General features: G+C 46.1%; 1 long non-coding RNA gene across 1 annotated transcript; it reads left to right on the top strand.

Annotated features, from left to right (window-relative positions):
• The first annotated feature begins 526 nt into the window (after positions 1-526).
• On the top strand, positions 527-11,112 carry LOC308356656. Its single transcript, XR_013968117.1, has 3 exons — positions 527-690; positions 7,114-7,208; positions 9,651-11,112. It is a non-coding gene; the product is annotated as an uncharacterized lncRNA (long non-coding RNA).
• The last annotated feature ends 10,249 nt before the right edge of the window (positions 11,113-21,361 follow it).

Here is a 21,361-nt window from a genome sequence, read left to right as displayed (position 1 = left end):
CAGCTCGGGTCATGATTGCCGGGTCCTGGGATTGAGCCCTGCATCACACAAATGTTCACAGCAGTATTTATATTTACTATTTATAATAGTCAAAAAGTGGAAACCACCCAAGCATCCATCAACCAATGAATGGATACAAAAAATGTGGTACACCCATACAACAAAATATTATTGGCAATAAGAAGGGATGAAATACTGATATATGCTACAGCATGGGCGAATCCTGAACAAACGCATGCCTGGTGAAATAAACCCAACAAAAAAGGCCACAGATTGCACAATTCCATTCATATGAAATGTTGAGAACAGGCAAATCCACAGAGAGGGAGAGTAGACTCGTGTTTGCCAGGGATAGATGGGGAGTAACTATTACAGGGTACAAAGTTTCTTTGGGGAATGATGAAAACGTTCTGGAATTAGTGGCAATGGTTGCACAACTTTGGGAATATACTAAAAGTTACTGAATTTTGTACTTTTTTTTTTTAAGATTTTATTTATTTATTTGACAGAGGGAGAGATCACAAGCAGGCAGAGAAGCAGGCAGAGGGGGAGGAGAAACAGGCTCCCTGCTGAGCAGAGAGCCCCATGCGGGGCTCAATCCCAGGACCCTGATATCATGACTGGAGCCGAAGGCAGAGGCTTAACCCACTGAGCCACTGAGGCGCCCCGGAAATTATGTACTTTAAAAAGGTAAATTGAGGCTTCTGGCTGGCTCAGTCAGTGGAGCACGGGACTCTTGATCATGAAGTTGTGAGTTCAAGCCCCACATTGAATGGAGAGATTACTTAAAAATAATCTTTTTTTTTTTTTTTTAAGGGTGAGGGGCACCTGGGGGGGCTCAGTTGGTTAAGTGTCTGACTGTTGATTTCAGCTCAGGTTTAAGTAATCTTAAAAATAATCTTTTTTTTTTTTTTTTAAGGGTGAGGGGCACCTGGGGGGGCTCAGTTGGTTAAGTGTCTGACTGTTGATTTCAGCTCAGGTCGTGATCTCAGGGTCATGAGATCGAGCCCCAGATCAGGTTCCTGTATTGGGTGTGGATCCTGCTTGAGATTCTTCCTGCATTGGGTGTGGATCCTGCTTGAGATTCTCTCTCTCTCTCTCCCTGTGCCCCTCCAAAGAGAGTGAATTTTACAGTACGTAAATTATAGGGACAAAAATATTCATAGAACTGTATGCCAGGGGCGCCTGGGTGGCTCAGTGGGTTAAAGCCTCTGCCTTTGGCTCAGATCATGATCTCAGGGTCCTGGGATCGAGCCCCACATCGGGCTCTCTGCTCGGTGAGGAGCCTGCTTTCCCCTCTCTCTCTGCCTGCCTCTCTGCCTACTTGTGATCTCTCCCTCTGTCAAATAAATAAATAAAATCTGTAAAAAAAAAAAAAAAAGAAGAAGAACTGTATGCCAACAGAAAAAATGTTTCATTAAACATCGTATCTGGAGGGCAGGAATCAGGCTCTCACCTGTTTTGTGTCTCACACACTAAATGCTTAGGACAAGTGGTTCCCAAATGGCTACACACTGGAACCACCTGGAGATCTTCATAGACTTCTGATGTCTGGCAACCAACCCCCCCGGACATTGTGATTAAATTGATCTGGGGTGCAAGCTGGGAACTGAGAGTTTTGAAAGCTTCCAGGGTGATTCTAACATGCAGCAAAATTTGAGAACCACCAGCTTAGCAAATGGTCGAGGAACACCCATTCCCCGGAACCAAAAGGCGGCCCCTCCCCCGCTCCACTTCAGAGAAATCAGATCCGATTTGTCCTTGGCCAAAAGAACAAATGCAGTCATTCCTGCTGTTCACCAAGCTGGACAGAAACAAATTAGAACATTCCCTCCAGGTCCTTAAGGGCCACTGCTCTCTCCGCAAACATGTGGTTGATTGAGACCGTCAGCAGCAAGGTAACTATGTTCTGTGGGTCCTGGCCCCCTCCGTCCTGCTCAGGCTCTCTGGCTGCCCCCAGTGGTAGCTGGGGATGGGAACATGGAGGAGGAGGGAAGGAGTCACTTAATAAACACATTTTCCGTAGGATGTTGCAAGCTTACTTCATGACCCTTCTGAGGGACATTCACGTTTTCAAAGACCAAAGGCATGAGTGTCTAAGGATAGAATTTCAGATTCTAGCAGGACTGGTTTTGGAGGAGAGGGTCTCTTTCCCTTGACTTCTCAGGCATGTGACTGTACTGGTCCTGAAGTTTTGGATCCTGTTTTCTTTCCTTTTTTTTTTTTTTTAAGATTTTATTTATTTATTTGAGACAGAGACAGAGCATGAGCAGGGTGTGGGGAAAGGCAAAGGGAGAGGGGGAAAGCAGACTTCCCACTGAGCAGGGAGCCCCATGAGAGGCTTGATCCCAGGACCCCGGGATCATGACCTGAGTCAAAGGCAGAGGCTTAAACAACTAAGCCCCCTAGACGTCCCCGGATCCTGTTTTCTTAGAACAGAGAATGAGATCGTAGCTAGCAGCCTTCCAATCGCACAATGACTTTGGTTTGAATTGAAATTTCATGCAGTTATGATTAGATATTGTCTGTGGCACTTATGGACTTTATTGGGGAAGCAATCTCACACTTAATCGAGGGCGCTTTTGTATCATCCACTGCTGTTTGATGCAGGTGAATCTTCTCCCCCTGTCTTACTTACTAAGACTTTTGGTTGCAGATTAGGTTTAAGCAACAAGGGAGTTTACAATAAGATTATAGCTGAGACGAGGAAAAGGTGAACCTTGAGGAGAGCAGGAATCCAGGAATATAAGGTCAAGATCAGGGAGTAGAAACTGGGGCTCCACCCTAGTGGATGCGGAAGTTAGAGCTCAGAGAATAATAATCACCTAACATTAATTGGATATTTACCATGTGCCAGGCACTGCTCTAAATCCTGCATGTTAATCCAATGAGGTTATTCTTACATCATCATCATCTTTATTATGAGGTACATTACTATTACTATTGCCATTTCATAAATGAGGAAACTAAGATACACTGAAGATAAAGCAACATGCCCAAGGTCTTCCAACCTTTGAGACTTCCTGCATTTGAACTCAGGCAGTTCGGTTTCAGAATCCACATATTTAACCACCGTGTGAATGATACCTTTAAGAATTGTGCAGTAGGCAACCTGTATACCCGTACTGAGCAGCCCTGATTATGGAATAAGGACTAGCTCAATGTTTCTCAACAGGGGCACAACGGGGGTTGAGGGCCAGATAATTTGCTGTGCAGGGCTATCTCAGCCCTATTTACTATTTACTTATTACTATTTATTTATTACCACCAGCCCTATTTACTAAATGCCAGTACCAGGGCGCCTGGGTGCCTCAGTGGGTTAAAACCCCTGCCTTCGGGCGCCTGGGTAGCTTAGTCGTTGGGCGTCTGCCTTCGGCTCAGGTCGTGGTCCCAGGGTCCTGGAATTGAGCCCCGCATGGGGTTCCTTGCTCGGCGGGAAGCCTGCTTCTTCCTCTCCCCTTTCCTCTCTTGCTGTGTCTTTCTCTGTCAAATAAATAAATAAAAACCTTAAAAAAAAAAAAAAAAAAAAAAAAAAAAAAAAAAAAAAACCTCTGCCTTCGGCTCAGATCATGATCTCGGGTTCCTGGGATGGAGCCTCACATCGGGCTCTCTGCTCAGCGGGGAGCCTGCATCCTCCTCTCTCTCTCTCTCTCTCTGCCTGCCTCTCTGCTTAGTTGTGATCTCTGTCAAATAATAAATAAAATCTTTAAAAATAATTTAAAATATTTAAAAATAAATAAATAAATAAATGCCAGTACTAATCATTCCAATCACTGTGACAATCAAAATGCTCCCAGGGGAGAGTACCAGCCTCAGGAGAGAACAACTGGGATAAACAGACACCCCCAAAAGGTGTCTACATCTCTATTTTGTGAGCCCCTTGAGACCTAAAATCCAAGTGTCTTCTTTTCCTCCTCCCCTAGCAGCCAGCACAGGGATCTGTGCACGTACTCACTCCACAGCACAGAGCATGCATTGTGCCTAAAGCCTGAAGCTGCCTACAGTCCTCACCCCTAAGATATGGCAGAGTGCTGAATGAATGGACGTGTCCAATCTTCCCAACCTAAATTAATAGAGATGAAAATATGAGTCACACATGGTAGGTTCACCTCCGACGGGCCTTCACAAACACACCACAGTTTTCACAGTTTAGAAATGAGTCATTTCTATTATGAAAAAAGTATGCAGATTTTTTTTTTTTTAATTTTGGGAAAGAGAAAAGTACCTATACTCCTACTCCCTGCATAACTACTCTGTTTTGCATGTTACCTCCATTCCCTATCTACACTCGCTTTCAGTGTACGGGGTATAGTCAAAGAGCAACCATCTGGGCTCCTGCGGGTTTTGGTTAACACTTATAAATGGTTTCCACGTTGCTACATGGTCTATTGCACAGTGTTCCATTACACTGTTCTACTTTTATTATTATTATTGGTCCTTAGAAACATCTTTATTACAAGCGTTTTTGAAGGATCTACTTTAATTTTAAGCAAACTTCCAAGCACTAAATGTTTTAGCTAATTTCCAGGTTTATTGGTTTTCGGTTTTTTGCTTTATCAGTAATGCTGCAATATACATTTTTATGCATGTAACTCTGCTTCTGTTTTAATTATTCAGGTAGTTCCCAGAAATGGGATTATTGAGGCAATGGGTGTGGACATCTTTACGGCTCTTGGAACAAAGTTCCCTATTACTTTCCAAGAAATAAGCACCAATTTACATTGTTTCCCGGCAGTCTATGAACATACCAATTTCACTACAACTTCACCAGCATTAAGGGCTCTTCTTATTTTTTTTTCCCACAAGATTTATTTATTTATTAGAGAGAGAGAGATATCATGAGCAGGAGGGTCAGAGGGAGAGAGAGAATCTCAGGCAGGTACCACAGAGCCCAACATGAGGTTCAATGTTACGACCCTGAGATCTTGACCTGAGCCAAGAGTTGGACACTTAACCGACTGAGTCCCCCGGACGCCCCAAGGACGCTTCATTTAAAAAAAAAGAATTGTCAGGGCACCTGGGTGGCTCAGTGGGTTAAAGCCTCTGCCTTGGGCTCAGGTCATGATCCCAGGGTCCTGGGATCAAGCCCTGCACCGAGCCCTGCACAGAGCCCTGCACAGAGCCCTGCATCGGGTTCTCTGCGCTTCCTTCTCTCTCTGCCTGCCTCTCTGCCTACTTGCGATCTCTTGTCTGTCAAATAAACAAATAAAATATTAAAAAAAAAAGAAAAGAATTGTCCACATATATGAAATGGTGGTATTTCAAGTTGACTTAAATTTGCATTTCTGTGATTTCATGCATTTTCCTGCTGCCATTTATTATTGCATTCCTCCTTATATTAATAAATTGTACACAGTGTCTAGAATGGTAATTATTATCTTCATTTCACACACCAAAATCCCACCGGAGAGCTAAGGTCAAGTTGCCCAAGTTCATGGAGTTGGTCAAACTCAGAAGGAAAGTTTCCTACCTGCTTAGTCCAGTGCTCTTCCCAGCCCACCTCACAGCCTCCCCCAGCTCGGAGGCACTCAAGGCTGAAATCATCTTGTAGGATGCTGTTCCCACCCAGGACTACATGAGGGGCTGGTGCAAAGGGCCTGTGGCTCTGGAGTTAGCGACCATCTTGCTCCCAGTAATGGGCTCAGGTCTAAAGTCATATGCAAGGACAGCCCGCAGAGCAGATCCCGGCACTTCGGCCTCCTTCCCGGCCTTTCTGCTCCAGGTACTAAAGAATGACTGGAGAAGCGCCCCGTACTTCACCTCTGATACATTTCTTTTTTTTTTTTTTTTTTAACATTTATTTATTTATTTTTAAAAAACTTTATTTATTTGTTTATTTGACACAGAGAGAGAGAGAGAGAGAAAGAGAGAGCCAGAGAGAGAGCACAAGCAGGGGGAGTGGGAGAGAGAGAAGCAGGCTTCCCAGCAGAGCAGGGAGACGGACACGGGACTCGGTCCTGGAATCATGACCTGAGCCTAAGGCAGACGCTTGACGACTGAGCCACCCAGGCCCCCATCACCTCTGATGTATTTCTTAGGATTGTGATTTCCAGACTTGGCTGCTTCCCAAAAATCTCTAGGGAGAAACCTCCCCACTTTCCACACACAGATTCCTGGTCTATGGAGTCGATTCCTGGTCTATGAAGTCAGAATCGTCAGAGGTTAGGGCCTGAGGAGCTATGGTTTTTAACCCCTTCCAGGGACTTACGAGGCCCACCTAAGTTTAGAAGCCATTGCCCTAGGATTCATAAGATCACCCAGGGGTGCTTGTTAAAAATGCAGATTCCAGCCCCTCTAGAGTCGGGCGCTGGGCCCTGGAATGCGCATTCCTACAAGCATGCAGTTCACAGACCACACAAAGTTGACCTTTGGGGACTGGGAAAAGGCTTCGCAACCACCACTTTTGCAGCTGAATCCAAACGCCGACAAACCTCCACTGGAAAACGGCTCTTCCTTCTCCGCGGAGGAACCGGCTAGACTTCCTGTAAGTCCAGTTTTCTCGGAAAGCTCCAAAGCGTTAGCATATAAGCATTGGAGAGCCGAGGAAAAGAAGAAGAGCTTTTCTGTCCAGGAGAAAACTCTCCCTCCCGGAGCGGAAGGGGGGCCATGGGGGCCAGCGTGGCAGGTGGTGTTTATCTGCAATCATGGGCTATTCACCAAAACTCCCAAACCGCCTCTTAGATGCAAATTGTTCATCAGCTCCATCATGTAGCCATTCATCCTGGGGATAGATGGCAGCAATTTAAGTCATCTTTTGTTCCTCTCCCCCCACCCAATCAAACTCCCAAAGAGCCAGCAGAGCCTGGAAGCCACACAAAGGCACCACTTCCTGTGTGAAAGGGACAGGACATCTACTCCCGGGGGCTGGATCCCCAGCTCCTGGACTTAACACAGGAGTCAGGTTTGTTTGCTTAGGCAAAATCACAAAGACGTTTTGGCGTAGGTTCCAAAATATTGCCTCCCTTTATCGGAGGGAGGATAAGAGAATATTTAACTTCAGACTTCTCGCGATCTTCCTACCTTACCCTCCACCAAATATTTATCTGGGAGCAGGAATCTGGGGAATCTCAGCCGAGATTGGGTCATTTGTTTATCTAACTGTCTTCACTGCAGGTTTACAGCGTGTCAGAAGCAACAGCCTTGGAGACAAAGGACTGGGAAAGCCACCATGTATCTCTACATCATGACGTGCAAACATTGGTTTTGAGGTAGGGAAAAACCATGATGGAATTACAGTTGCACTAAGAAAAATCTTTTTTTTTAAATCTCTCAAATTGACCAAAATTAAAAGGAATTCGAATACCCAGTGTTGGCAAGGATGCAGGAAGTGGGCAGCCCACTCTTCTGCTGTACTTCCCGGAGGGCAACTGGGCAGTTGGTGTCACAAGCCCTAAAAATTAGGCAAATCCCATACCACCGCAATCACACTTATTTTTTTTTTAAAGATTTTATTTATTTATTTGACAGAGAGATCACGGTAGACAGAAAGGCAGGCAGAGAGAGAGAGAGGGAAGCAGGCTCCCCGCTGAGCAGAGAGCCCGACGAGGGACTTGATCCCAGGACCCTGAGATCATGACCTGAGCCAAAGGCAGCTGCTCAACCCACTGAGCCACCCAGGCACCCCGCAATCACACTTCTAAGCATTTATTCCCCCCGGGGAGAGGGGGATCAAAGGTGCACAGACACCACTTGTGGTGATATTGGTAATATTTTAAAATGTTCAAGGACAGGGGCACTTGGGTGGCTTAGTAGGTTAAGCCTCTGCCTTCAGCTCATGATCTCAGAGTCCTGGGATCAAGCCCCGCATCGCACTGGGCTCCCTGCTCAGCGGGAAGCCTGCTTCTCCCTCTCCCACTCCCCCTGCTTGTGTTACTGCTCTCACTGTGTCTCTCTCTGTCAAATCAATAAATAAGATCTTAAAAAATAAAATAATAATAACACCTTCTTAATAAGAAACTCTTCTTGCACACACACACACACACAAAAAAGAAAAGAAAAAAAAGCCTCTTAAACCTGCACAGCACGTTACAGTGGTCAACTCTCCTTCACACATTTACGTCTTTCTGTTCTCCCTAGTCAATGTAGAAACCCTTTGCCGTTATCAAGCATGTCCTCTGTACATGGCCCCATGAGAAGTATAAAAACATTTATAAGCATGGCAGCCCAGTGGTCCACCATCAAGTTGCGCATCAGAATCACCTGGGGAGCTTTAAAAAAACGACAGACAGATATCAGAACCTGTGTGGGGTGCAGGCCAGGAATTTGATTTGGAAAGCTCCCCCAGAGAGCTCTCCCTTATGCAAGGCAATAGTCCATGGGATTTCAAGGGGGTGGTTCTGGAACTTGACTCCACATTAGAAGCACCTGCAGAGTCTAAAGATCCCAGTGCCCAATCTGGCACCCAGAACAATTAAATCAGAACGTCTGTTCATGGACCCAAGCTCCCAGCATGTTCTCTAGCTCCCTGGGTGACCCCAACGTGACGCCAACGTGCAGTGGTTCTCAACCCACTGAACTGAAGGAATTCAGAGGTGATAAGAGGACAGGCCAGAGTGACCTAAGAATGTTTCTGCAGGAGATGGGATCTGAGCCATGGCTTCAAGAAGGAGCAGAAAACAGGAAAGGAATTTGAGGGTGGAGAAGGCCGTAAGGACACATTTGGCCCAGGCAAAAGATAGGTCCTGAGAAACAAGGCCGGGAGCGTTGGGCGGGGCCTGATTTCACGGGCCCAGAATGTCAGACAAGGGGGTTAGCTTAATCCTAAGAGACAGTCATAGAGGATCTTGAGCAAGGCAGCGACTGCTTTAAGATTTGGGGGAAGATATGGGGTGCCTGGGTGGCTCAGTGGGTTAAGCCTCTGCCTTCGGCTCAGGTCATGATCCCAGGGTCCTGGGATGGAGCCCGGCATCGGACTCTCTGCTCAGCAGGGATCCCCCTCTCTCTCTGCCTGCCTCTCTGCCTATTTGTGATCTCTCTCTCTGTCAAATAAATAAATAAAATCTTTAAAAAAAAAAAGATTTGGGGAAGATAAATCTGAGAGTAGAGAGCAAGTTTAGAGAGGAGCCAGCAGGACCAAATAAGAGTTTATTAAAGGTTTTCTAAAGTGATAAGATCTAGTAATGGAGAGGGTGCAGAGAGACAGGCATTCTCACATGCCCACTGCTGGGTTTATAAATTAGCACAGCTTTTCCAGAAGGCAGGGCAGCCCTAGCCTTTAGGGTGCCTTTGTGAGAATTGGCGCAATATGTCCCTACCTCCACGAAGACACAATCCCATGCCACAGAGCGCGACTCAGCGAGAAGAGTTGAAGCTGGATTTTCAACCCCGTCCTATTGTCCTTGACACTGACCCCCATGAGCGACAACCAACCCTCACAATTATCTGCAGCAGCCCTTTACTGGGGGAGTTGTGGGACTGCCCATCACTAGCCCCTGCTATGGTCACCAAACACAGAACATATAGGGACTGTTCCTACCCTAGAACAGGTTCATCGCAGAGCTACACGTATCTTGAAGTGCCCAAGAAAGCAGCTAGGGTTCCGGAGGAACTCAGATCAGGACAGAACACGTCAGTGGCAAGCGTCATTGATCACCTGTCCGGCAGATATTCCCTCTTTAGCCTTGACTCAGAACCCTGCTTTTCCCATACAGCAGTGTGCCCAGCACCAAGGACAACTTAGGATGGGTCTAAGCCATTCCTGCTCATTGCTGTCCCCTTTGCCAGCGATCGGTCCAACGGAGCATATAACCATTGTTGGAGCTATCAACAATAAAAGGATTTGCCTTGCCCGGAAGGGAGACGTATGTGAAGCAGAAGCCCTATTCCTGCCACCGACACATGACCATCCACATCGTTATGTCCCGTTCGGAGGCTACGGCAAGAGGACGTGTTGGAGTGGCGACGGCTACCTTAAAACCGTGACGAATCTCAGATTCTCAGAGATCCTGAGCCAAGAGCATCCCTGAGATTCCGACTCAGTGCTCTGACCTTGCTGAACGGCTGGTCCTGTTCTAATCCTGGAACCACTTACCCCCAGAACTCATGTTTTGTGAAATAATGAAATCCCTTCACAGTTGGAGTTACTGTTCTTCAGGTAACAGTATCACTCACAGCTGAATGCATTTTAACATTCTAAACATGCGCAAATGTATTTGTTCAACAGGAACTTGATGCCAGGGATTTAAAGATGGATGAGTTTCCAGCCCTCTGGGAGCTTAAATTCTAGAGGGAAAGACAGTTAAAACAAATAAACCCATGGGACAAGCGCTCCAGCAGAAGTAATAATAAAGGACTGGAGGATGACAGAAGGCAAAATAAAATGCCTCGGTCTGAGAATAAGAGAATATATAGATGCTGTTTTGTTTTAGACATCAGCTTCAAGGGCTATCCAGGTGAAGATGTGTGCGATGCTGTGGGCAGGCAGGAGGTCTGAATTAAACATAGAAACCTGGGAGGTATCAGTGGAAAGCCAGCAGTTGAAGTCATGGGAGACGTTCGCATCTCTCAGTATATCCGTCAAGGATGTTTTTGGCAGCTTCAGAGTGTGACTAGCAGGACCAGCCCAGGATGGCTACGTTCATTGCCTTGACTCTGGGCAGCATGGCTGTGACTGAGCCCGTGGGTCCCTCTCCCCAAGTTCACAAGACAGATGCTGCAGCTTTTAGCACTGTATCCTCATAGCTTTTGTTTTTTCTTTAGATTTTTTTTTTTAAGTAATCTGTACGCCCGATGTGGGGCTCAAACTCACAATCCTGAGATCAAGAGCTGTGTGTTCCACCAAGTAAGCCGACCAGTGACCCTTTCTCCATCTCTCCTTTAAAGGCAGGAAGGGCTGCTTCTCCTCACACATCGGTCTCCCGAAATCCCTCCCACCCTCACTTCTATCCACGAGCCCTTGGCCAGGGCTATGTCATGTGTCCACCCTTCAACAAACCATGTGCAAAGGCACATTTTTTACTGTGATTTTTTTTGGACCAATCATGATTCATCCCCGAGCAAAGAGGAGGGGACTTTCTCCCTGAACAAGAAGAAAAGATAATGTGGAACGAGCCTCCAACAGTATCCTCACTCCCTGAAGGAGCCAAGGGAATGGGCAAGGCCAAAGATAGAGAACTGAGAACTTGTTGACATTTTCGGGATGGGGTGGGGAGGGTGAGGGAGGTAGAGACGGAGGAGAAAAGATCCGAAAAGCAGGAGGAGACAAGAAAAGAGAGTTCCCAGAAGGAGGAAGTGGCCAACAGCTTCAAACATTATTAGGGAGGTCAAATAGATGAGGATAAGCCTGGAGGCCATTAGTCTTGGTGAGTAGGAGGTCACTCTTGACCTTGGTAAGAGCAGTGCCAAGAACATAAAAACATATTGAAAGGGGTGAGTGGGAGGTAAAGAAGTGAAGTGTGCAGGCAAATGGAAAAAACAAAATATGCAACCAGAGGGAAAAACCTTGGAGGGAAAAGCTATATTGAGCCCAGAGTTGCTAGAATCCTGAGCTATAGCCAGACCTGACTGGAGCTAACTAAGCAGGAAGACCTGACCAGCTTCCTCTCCTACATATTCATCAGGGGCTTTCTTGCCAGCTTGAGAGGGAGGGCGAGACAGTGGAGCCTCCTCCATCCCAGCTCCACGATTAATTCCCATTTCCCTTGGGGCTTGGCACAAAAGAAGGACGAAATCATGCTCTCCCACCATCTGGGCAATTACAGTCTCCCATCAGCTGGTACAAAATGCAGGGTTTGTGACACTTAGTGGCAACCCTGCCCCCATCACATCTGGGCCTTAATCTCTTGAATTAGCCAAATCAAGGGAAATTGGGAGATGTATTGTGATTCAAGTGATGGAATAAATAACCCAGGGCCAGACTGCACTCCAAGTCTCCCCGCCTTCATGATGCTTCATTGCAGAAGGCAGGAAAGGTGTGACCGGCTCTGCTTTCTGACATCTCGGGGGAAACACAGGCGTCTGGACAGGAGGGTTGTAGCAGGCATGTGCCCAGCCTCGGTTCCTCCCCTAGGGACTTCCTAGAGCTTCCCCATCTGTTGTTCACCCTGGACCCATGACCTAGAGCAAAGGGCTATCTTGGGTTGTCTGGGGGATGCCATGCTGGGCAGACGCCCACCCATAACTTGGGAAAGGCTGATGTGAGGATTCTGTGATCCTCAAGCCCGGATGTGTCCCTCTATGCTGGCACCGATTACACAGCATTGGAATCCCCTGGGACTCTCTCTGTCCCATAGACTGCTTGCTGCCTGAGAGCAAAGAGCTGATCTGCCCTTTTCACACTACTCTCTGCCCAGTGCCCAGAATAGGGACTGACATAGAGTTATACTCAAGAGGTGTTGATCATGAGAGCAAACAAACAAATGAATGAAAGAATGAGAGGGTGTAGAGAATATATTCTGACCACTAAACACTCCTCAAAGGGCATTTCTTCAGGAACCACCATGTGTCCATGCGGCCAGGTTGGCATGGCAGTGGGCGGCGGGGGGGGGGGGGGAGGGGGAGGGGAGGCAGGGGACAGTGTGTCACTGGGCTCATACCTTCTGATAGGAAAGCATCTGATTGGGACCCTCTCCTGGTCCCCTTTGGATTACAGAGTACCTTCAGACTTGGTGTCATCATATGCAATACTCCCAATCACCCTGATAGGTTGGGAAAGAAGGGGAAATAAACCGATGAAATCCTAAACAGATTCAGTAAGAAATTTCTTACCTCTGTTGGGGATGCAGTCAGGACAGAGTGTCCCCTTCCCATCTGTGATGAATTAATTCTATGAGAGGGATTACATTTCCCATTTTATAGATTTATTTATTTTTTAAAAGATTTTATTTATTTATTTGAGAGAGAGAGACACATAGCGAGAAAGGGAACACAAGCAGGAGGAGTGGGAGAAGAAGAAACAGGGTTCCCACTGAGTAGGGAGACTGACGTGGGGCTCGATTCCAGGACCCTAGGGTCATGACCTGAGCTGAAGGCAGATGCTTAGCAACTGAGCCACCCAGGCACCCCCATTTTACAGATTTAAAAAACAAAAAACATGGAGCACCTGGGTGGTTCAGTGTGCTAAAGCCTCTGCCTCCAGCTCAGGTCATGATCCCAGGGTCCTAGGATTGAGCCCCGCATCGGGCTCTCAGCTCAGCAGGGAGCCTGCTTCCTCCTCTCTCTCTGCCTTCTTCTCTGCCTACTTGTGATCTCTGTCTGTCAAATAAATAAATAAAATCTTAAAACAAAAACAAAAACAAACAAACAAACAAACACCAGCTCAAAGGAACAAAATGCCTATTTGTGTTTGCCCAACAAGTAATACAAAAGCCAGGACTGGAACCTGAGCCAAGCCCAACCCTCTTTCCACTTTACTCCCTTGCCTCTTTGCACAGCCCCTGCCTCCCTTCACGGCTGACCATATTTCCAATTAGCAAATCCATCTTGTCTGGAAACACTGCACATTCCAAAGAGGAGCAAAGCTGTTACGTAGAGAGTTGAACCTATCCGCAGGCCAACCAAATGATTTGCGTAGGTTTCTTTATTTCCCAGCCTGGAATATTCCCAGCCCCAAGTGGCCAGGCATTCAGAATAGAGCCTGTATCTGGCCGCAAGCTTCCCAATGTCATGTGGACCCCGTGATCATGACCCCAGCAGAATGCAGATGCTTAACGACCGACCAAGCCACCCAGGTGTCCCGAAATAGACTGTTAAGAGCCAAGCCTCTCAGGGCAGAGAGAGCTGCAGGAGTAGCCAGTCCTTTGGAGAGGTCTCAGCACTTGGCGGGCCCACTTTTCTTTTTAATTTTATTTACCCACTTCAATTTCTGTTCAGACTTTTTTCTTTTTTCTTTTTTAAAGATTTTATTTATTTATTTGACAGAGAGAGATCACAAGTAGGCAGAGAGAGAGAGGAGGAAGCAGGCTCCACGTGAAGCAGAGAGCCCAATGCGGGACTCGATCCCAGGACCCTGGGACCATGACCCGAGCCGAAGGCAGAGACTTAACCCACTGAGCCACCCAGGCACCCCTCAGATTTTTTCTTAAAAAATGATCCTTAACCATTTGGATAAACACAGGAAATAATTTTTTTAAAGGCCTCAATCACCCATAACCTATCCCCCAGAGAAAAAAACCCTATTAACATTTTAGCATATTTCCTTCCAGTCTTCTTTTTATGCACTTGTTACATGTTGACAGTGTGTTATTATGTGCATTTTTGTATCCTTCTTCTTTTGCCAGTGAAACAGGTTTGTTGACTTTTATTCTGATCAAAGCAGTTCCCCCTAAGCCTACATATACCTTGGGGCGCCTGGGTGGCTCAGTGAGTTAAAGCCTCCGCCTTCCGCTCAGGTCATGATCTCAGGGTCATGGGATCGAGCCCCACATGGGGCTCTCTGCTCAGCGGGGAGCCTGCTTCCTCCTCTCTCTCTGCCTGCTTCTCTGCCTACTTGCGATCTCTGTCTGTCAAATAAATAAGTAAAATCTTAAAAAAAAAAAAAAAGCCTACATATACCTAGAAGAACCTGGGAAGGCCAGATGATGTAAAAACAATCCCATATTTATGTGTACCTACTATATTTTAGATGCTGGGGACCCAAAGTTGAGCCAAACTTTTCCTTCCAGTCAGGGAAGAAAGACGGCAAGTAGATAAATAAATGAACAGGATAATTTCAATTATGGTAAAGCTTTTCTAGAAACAGAGACTATCACAGAGAATACTGAGGGGCAGGGATAAGTAGCTGGGGAGATCAGGAAAGGGCATCTGAGCTTGTGAAACAGTGTGGGGTGTTGTTCCATAATCCAAAAGACACCTGCTGGGTACTGTGTCCACAGAGAGCTTGGTACCACCCACAATGCCCCAGGGTTCAGGCTGGAGACAGGGGCTCCTCCAACATTCAGCAAGTGTTTATGGAGCTTCCGCTGTGGGCGAGACACTAGAGACACGGTAAAGCACAACACAGAAGTGGGGTCTTTCCTCAGGGCACTTACTGCCTAGTGGGCACACAAATGTGAAACAAATGAACCCATCCTTATATAAACACACGTGTTAAGGGCCTTAGGAGACAACCAGGGAAGAGGGAGAGATCTACATCACATGGGGTGATCAGAAAAGGAAAAGACCTCTCTAAGGGAGTGTGACTTTTAACAAAGAATTGAAGGATGAAAGGATGTAACGTTGGCCCGTCCTGTCAGCAAGGAGTCAGCAAGGAGACTTTCAAGTAGGGGGAGCGCTGTCTCAGAGCAGGAAAATGCTTGGAGGTGTTCGCACAACAGAAGAGTCCCGTTCGGCCGGGGATTCAGAGGGAATTTGGTCCCAAAGGAGGTGGACACAGTAGGCAGCAGTTAGGAGAGCCCGAGAAGCTGGAGGACGTAGATGGAAGTTCACATTCAAAGTATGGGAAGCCGGTGGAGAGTTTTAAGCAGGGCAAGAACGGGATCTGGTTTATATATAGACTTTGGCTTTGGCTGCTGCGAGAAAAGTGGATTATAGGGTGGGAAGAGTGAAAGCTGTAAGAAATAACTGGGGCTGGGCTCAGGGACAGAGATGGATGCAGCCGAGAGAAAGTTAAGATATGCAGTTCATAGAATTTGGTGTCAAATTAGAAGTTTCTGGCTTGGGCACCTGAATAGATGGAAATGCCACTTGGAGACGAAGAGCTCTGAGTTCCCTGGGAGCTGGGGTTGGCGGGGGGTGGGGGGTGTGTGTGCTGAGAAGACTGAACCCCCTCCAGGCTCCTGAATAGCACAATGTCACCTTGATAGTTAATAATAGCTCCTGGGGATGCCTCAAAGTTCTGCTTTGATCTCAATATAGGACCAAGATGCGCTATTCTGCCTCAGCTTCTTCCTTGGCTTTTGGAAGCCAGAACTGTGAAATGTCTCCTTCAACGGCATTTCTGAGCTTGTATATGATTGGTGATCATGTAGCCACATATTTTGCCTTCATATCTCACCAGTATAACAACATCAATAATCCAAGCAGGGGATGTCATTCCAATTTATTGATACGTGTGAATATTCCACTTCTATGCAGGCAAGCATTCCCAATGTGACGTGGAGTGAAAATCTCCTTGTGTGCTCTGTGTGTTGAGATTATTTTTTTTTTAAGATTTTATTTATTTATTTGACAGAGAGAGATCACAGGTAGGCAGAGAGGCAGGCAGAGAGAGAGAGAGAGAGAGAGGAGGAAGCAGGCTCCCTGCTAAGCAAAGAGCCCAATGCGGGGCTCGATGGACTCTGGGATCATGACCTGAGCTGAAGGCAGAGGCTTTAACCCACTGCGCCACCCAGGTGCCCCGAAATTTTTTTTTTTTTTTTGAAGTTTTGTTTTGTTTTGTTTTTAAGTAGGCTCCGTGCTCAGTGGGAAGTCCAGTGCAGGGCTTGAACTCACAGCCCTGAGATCGAGACTTGAGCTGAGATCAAGAGTCGGTTCCTTAACCAGCTGAGCCACCCAGGTGCCCCTAAAGATTGTTTTAAAGATTTTATTTATTTATTTGAGAGTGAGAGAGCATGAGCAGGGGGAAGGGCAGAGGGAGAGGAAGAAGACGCCCTCTGGAGTGGGGAGCCGGCATATAGGGCTCCATCCCAGAACCCGAAACCACTGACCTAAGCCAAAGTCAGAGACTTAACCAACTGAGCTATCCAGGCGCCCCCTAAAGATTTTATTTAAGTAGTTTCTACACCCAGCGTGAGGCTCAAACTCAAGACCTCATGATCAAGAGTTGCATGCTCTTCCAGCCGAGCCAGCCAGGTGCCCCATGATTTGAAATTACTGTCTCAAGGTAAAAATGATTTAACAATTCTTTAACACTGTGAAAACCAGCGGTTCTCTCTCTCTCTCTCTCTCTCTTTATATATATATATATATTTTTTTTTTTAAAGAAGTGTAGAATTTTGGGGCACCTGGGTGGCTCAGTGGGTTAAAGCCTCTGCCTTCAGCTCAGGTCATGATCCCAGGACCCTGGGATGGAGCCCCGCATCGGGCTCTCTGCTCAGCAGGGAGCCTGCTTCCTCCTCTCTCTCTGCCTGCCTTTCTGCCTACTTGTGATCTCTGTCTGTCAAATAAATAAATAAAAATCTTTCAAAAAAAAAAGAACTTCATTTAAAAAAAAAGAAGTGTAGAATTTTGAAATGGTGGTCTAAAGAAATACACAGACAATTATGTAAATAAATATAAAGACAGTGTGTTGGCTAAATCAGTGCTTTCTTTTTTAAGATTTTATTTTTTTAAAGATTTTATTTATTTATTTATTTATTTGAGAGAGAGAGAGAGAGTGAGAGAGAGAGCATGTGAGAGGAGAAGGTCAGAGGGAGAAGCAGACTCCCCATGGAACTGGGAGCCCGATGTGAGTGGGACTCAATCCCAGGACTCCGGGATCATGACCTAAGCCAAAGGCAGTCACCCAACCAACTGAGCCACCCAGGTGCCCTAAGATTTTATTTTTAAGTAATCTCTACACCCAATGTGGGGCTCAAACTCATGACCCCAAGATCAAGAGTCACATGCTCCACCAGCCAGGCACGCCTAGATCACTGCTTCTTACTTAGGGGCAATCAGAATCACCTAGAAAGCTAATTAAAATACAGATTCTAGGGACACCTGGCTGGCTCAGTAGGTTGAGCATCTGTCGTTGGCTCAGGGCATGATTCTGGGGTCCTGGGATCAAGCCTCACATTGGGCTCCCTGCTCAGCGGGGAAGCCTGCTTCCCTCTCTCACACTCCCCTTGCTTGTGTTCCCTCTCTCCCTGTCTCTCTCTCTCTCTGTCAAATAAATAAATAAATAATAAAATCTTTTTAAAAAATAAAATAAAATAAAATACAGATTCTAGGAGGCTTATATTCTAACATTCTTTTTTTTTTTTAAAGATTTTATTTATTTGTTTGTCAGAGAAAGAAAGAGAGCACAAGCAGGGGGAGCGGCAGGCAGAGGGAAAAGCAGGCTCCCCACCAGGCAGGGAGCCCAATGTAGGACTCAATCCCAGGAGGCTGAGACAATGACCTGAGCCAAAGGCAGACACTTAACCAAGGAGTCACCCAGGTGCCCCCTAACATTCTTATCTGATAGGTCTCTGGACTGGCCCAAGAATTGGCCTTTCTTACAAGTTCCGAGGTGATAATGATTCCTTTTGGTCTGAGCGACCCACACTGAGTAACACTGAGCTAAAAAATTTGACAGAAAAAAATAGAGCCTTTCTGAGTCATGAAACATTTATGAAAATTTAAACGATAATATAAGGCGGGGCACCTGGGTGTCTCAGTCATTACCCATCTGCCTTCGGCTTAGGTCCTGATCCCAAGGTCCTGGGATCGAGCCCCACTTCGGGCTCTCTGCTCAGCGGGGAGCCTGCTTCTCCCTCTCCCACTCCCCCTGCTTGTGTTCCCTCTCTCCCTGTCTCTCTCTCCATCAATTAAATAAATAAAATCTTTTTAAAAAAATGATAATATAAGGCAAAATGATAGTTATTTTATCATCAATCTGGTCTTTGTAGGATTGTTTGCTGAACTAGCTTCCATAACCATGAGCAAAATAAACTTTGAAAACTGTAATCCTAGGCTATCTGGCTGACTCAATTGGTAGAGCATGCAACTCTTAATCTCAGGGTTGTGTGCTTGAGCCCCACGCTGTGGGAAGAGGTTACTTAAAAAATAAAATCTTAAAAAGGAAAAAGAAAACTATAATCCTTATTTAATGCCATTCAGTCCATGAGTCTTTCCGGGGAAGATTCTATCTGAGAAGTTTCTTCTGTACTGAGGTTTACCAAATCTGTGAGACAACCTGGACCCAGCTGAGGTCTTGATTGGATTAACGGGATCAGCCACACTGTCTCTGGGAAGGCAGCATGAACCGTCTCTGGTAGGAAATAGCCATCTTGTAGAGCCTCTTGTGGGCTTTCATATATAAATTCTAACATTCAATCAAAAATTACTAAGTATGGTGATGGCTGGCTGGCTCAGTTGGTAGAGCATGTGACTCTTGATGTCAGGGTTGTGAGTTCAAGCCCCATGTTGGGCATAGAGCTTATCTAAAAAAAAAAAAAAAAAAAGGTGGGAGGCACCTGGATGGCTCCGTTGATTAAGTGTCTACCTTCAACTCAGGTCATGATCCCAGGGTCCTGGGATTGAGTCCCACATTGGGCTCCCTGCTCAGCAGGGGGTCTGCTTCTCACTCTCCCTCTGACCTTTCCCCCCAACGCTGTCACTCTCACTCTCTTCCAAATGAATAAATTAAAAAAAAAAATTTTAATTCCTAGGTATGTGAGAGACAGGAATGTATGATTAATAATCCAATGAAAAAAATATACACTAGAAATAGGTCCGTAGACGATATAGACATTGGAATTAAAAGACAAGGACTTACTGTATATATTTATTTATTTACTTTTTAACCATGCAACATTGGCTTTTATCATGCATGGGTTTTTTTAATTATTTCCTCAATCTCTCCATACACAGGCAAAGGTAAGTATACTGTTTAACTTATTGGAACTTCATTTTTTTTAAGATTTTATTTATTTATTTGACAGAGAGACTGAGAGACTGAGAGACCATGAGCAGAGGCAGCGGCAGAGGGAGAGGGAGAAGCAGGCTCCCCGCTGAGCAGGGACCCCCCCCTCCCCCCGCACCCGATGCGGGGCTCGATCCTAGGACCCCAGGATCGTGACCTTAACCGACTGAGCCACCCAAGCATCTGGAACTTCAAATATTTATCTTTGCCTACAGAAGAGAAAAATCATCCCTAAAACGTGCTTAGCCAGGAGGCCAGTTCATCTGCCGCCCTCCAAGAACTTGAAGATGAGCGTGATAGCGGTCTGAACTTTTGTTCCCCCTCATTTGATAACACTTCTTCAGGTCCAGATTACAAGCATGTTTCTCCCTTTCTTTCTTTCTTTTCTTGCTTTCTTCCTTCCCTTCTTTCCTTCCTTCCTTCCTTTTTCTTCCTTCTTTCCTTCCCTTCTATTTTTTAAGATAGATTTTACTCATTTATTTGTCAGAGAGAGAGGGAAAGAGAGAGCACAAGCAGGGGGACCATCAGGCAGAGGGAGAAGCAGGCTCCCCGCTGAGCAAGGAGCCCAATACAGGACTCGATCCCGGGATCCTGGGATCACATCCTGAGCCAAAGGCAGCAGCTTCACCAACTGAGCCACCCAGGCATCCCAGCAACACGTTGCTTGCCAACAATCATGAAATGTCCAAGAAGACCTTTGTCATCCTCTTCTGCTACAGAAATCTGGGATATATGTTTCTCGGGTATCACCAGAAAATGTGTTGGTACTTCAGGGGGAAATATCATGGGAAACAAGACCCTGGTCATCCGCAAAAACCGATTTTGGCTGGCATTTCCTTGCGAATGACCTTCCTAAAGGTTTTCTTTTCCTTTTTTTTTTTTTTTAAGTTTTATTTATTTAGGTAATCTCTACACCCATCACGAGCTCGAACTCTTGACCCCAAGATCCTGAGTCTCATGCTCTTCTGACTGAGCCAGCCAGGTGCCCGTAAGACAAGGACTTTTAAAGATTTTATATATTTATTGGATAGAGACACATTGAAAGAGGGAACACAAGCAGGGGGAGTGGGAGAGAGAGAAGGAGGCCTCCCGCCAAGCAGGAAGCCAGATGCAGGGCTCGATTCCAGGACCCCGGGACCATGACCAGAGCTGAAGGTAGATGCTTAACGACTAAGCTACCCGGGCACCTTGACAAGGACTTTTAAATAATCATTATTAATATGTTCATAATATAAGGGCGCCTAGGTGGCTCAGTCAGTTAAACATCCGACTCTAGAATTTGGTTCAGGTCATGATCTCAGGGTTGTGAGACAGAGCCCGAGCTGGGCGCCTCGATGCATGTGGAATCCGCGGAAGATTCTCTCTCTCTCCCTCTGCTCCTCCCCGCCTCGCTCCCTAAATATATATATATAAAATATATATATATATTTTTTTTTTTCTGTTCAGAAAATAGAGGAAAAGATGTACAAACGGATGAAAATGGAGAATTTCAACCGCGAATAAGAACAAAATATCAAACAGTTATTTCATAAGAAAAAAAATCAGGGGCGCCTGGGTGGCTCAGTGGGTTAAAGTGTCTGCCTTCAGCTCAGGTCATGGTCTCAGGGTCCTGGGATCGAACCCCGCATCGGGCTCTCTGCTCAGCAGGGAGCCTGCTTTCCCCTCTCTCTGCCTACTTGTGATCTCTCTCTGTCAAATAAATAAATAAAATCTTTCAAAAAAATAAAATTGACACTGAAAATAGGAAAGCCGTGGTTGAGTTAACAGACGGACTACAGCAGAGACAGGACAAGCACACTGAAATACAATTACTTTCTCTTTGGGGGAGGAATAAGGCAATTGGAGAAGAATATTCTTAAATGCCTCCCCACCTCTCCT

Source organism: Martes martes (assembly GCF_963455335.1).
Source record: "Martes martes genome assembly, chromosome: 16".
NCBI lineage: Eukaryota > Metazoa > Chordata > Mammalia > Carnivora > Mustelidae > Martes > Martes martes.
Note: the sequence above shows the minus strand (reverse complement) of the source record. Positions and strands in the feature narration are given on the sequence as shown.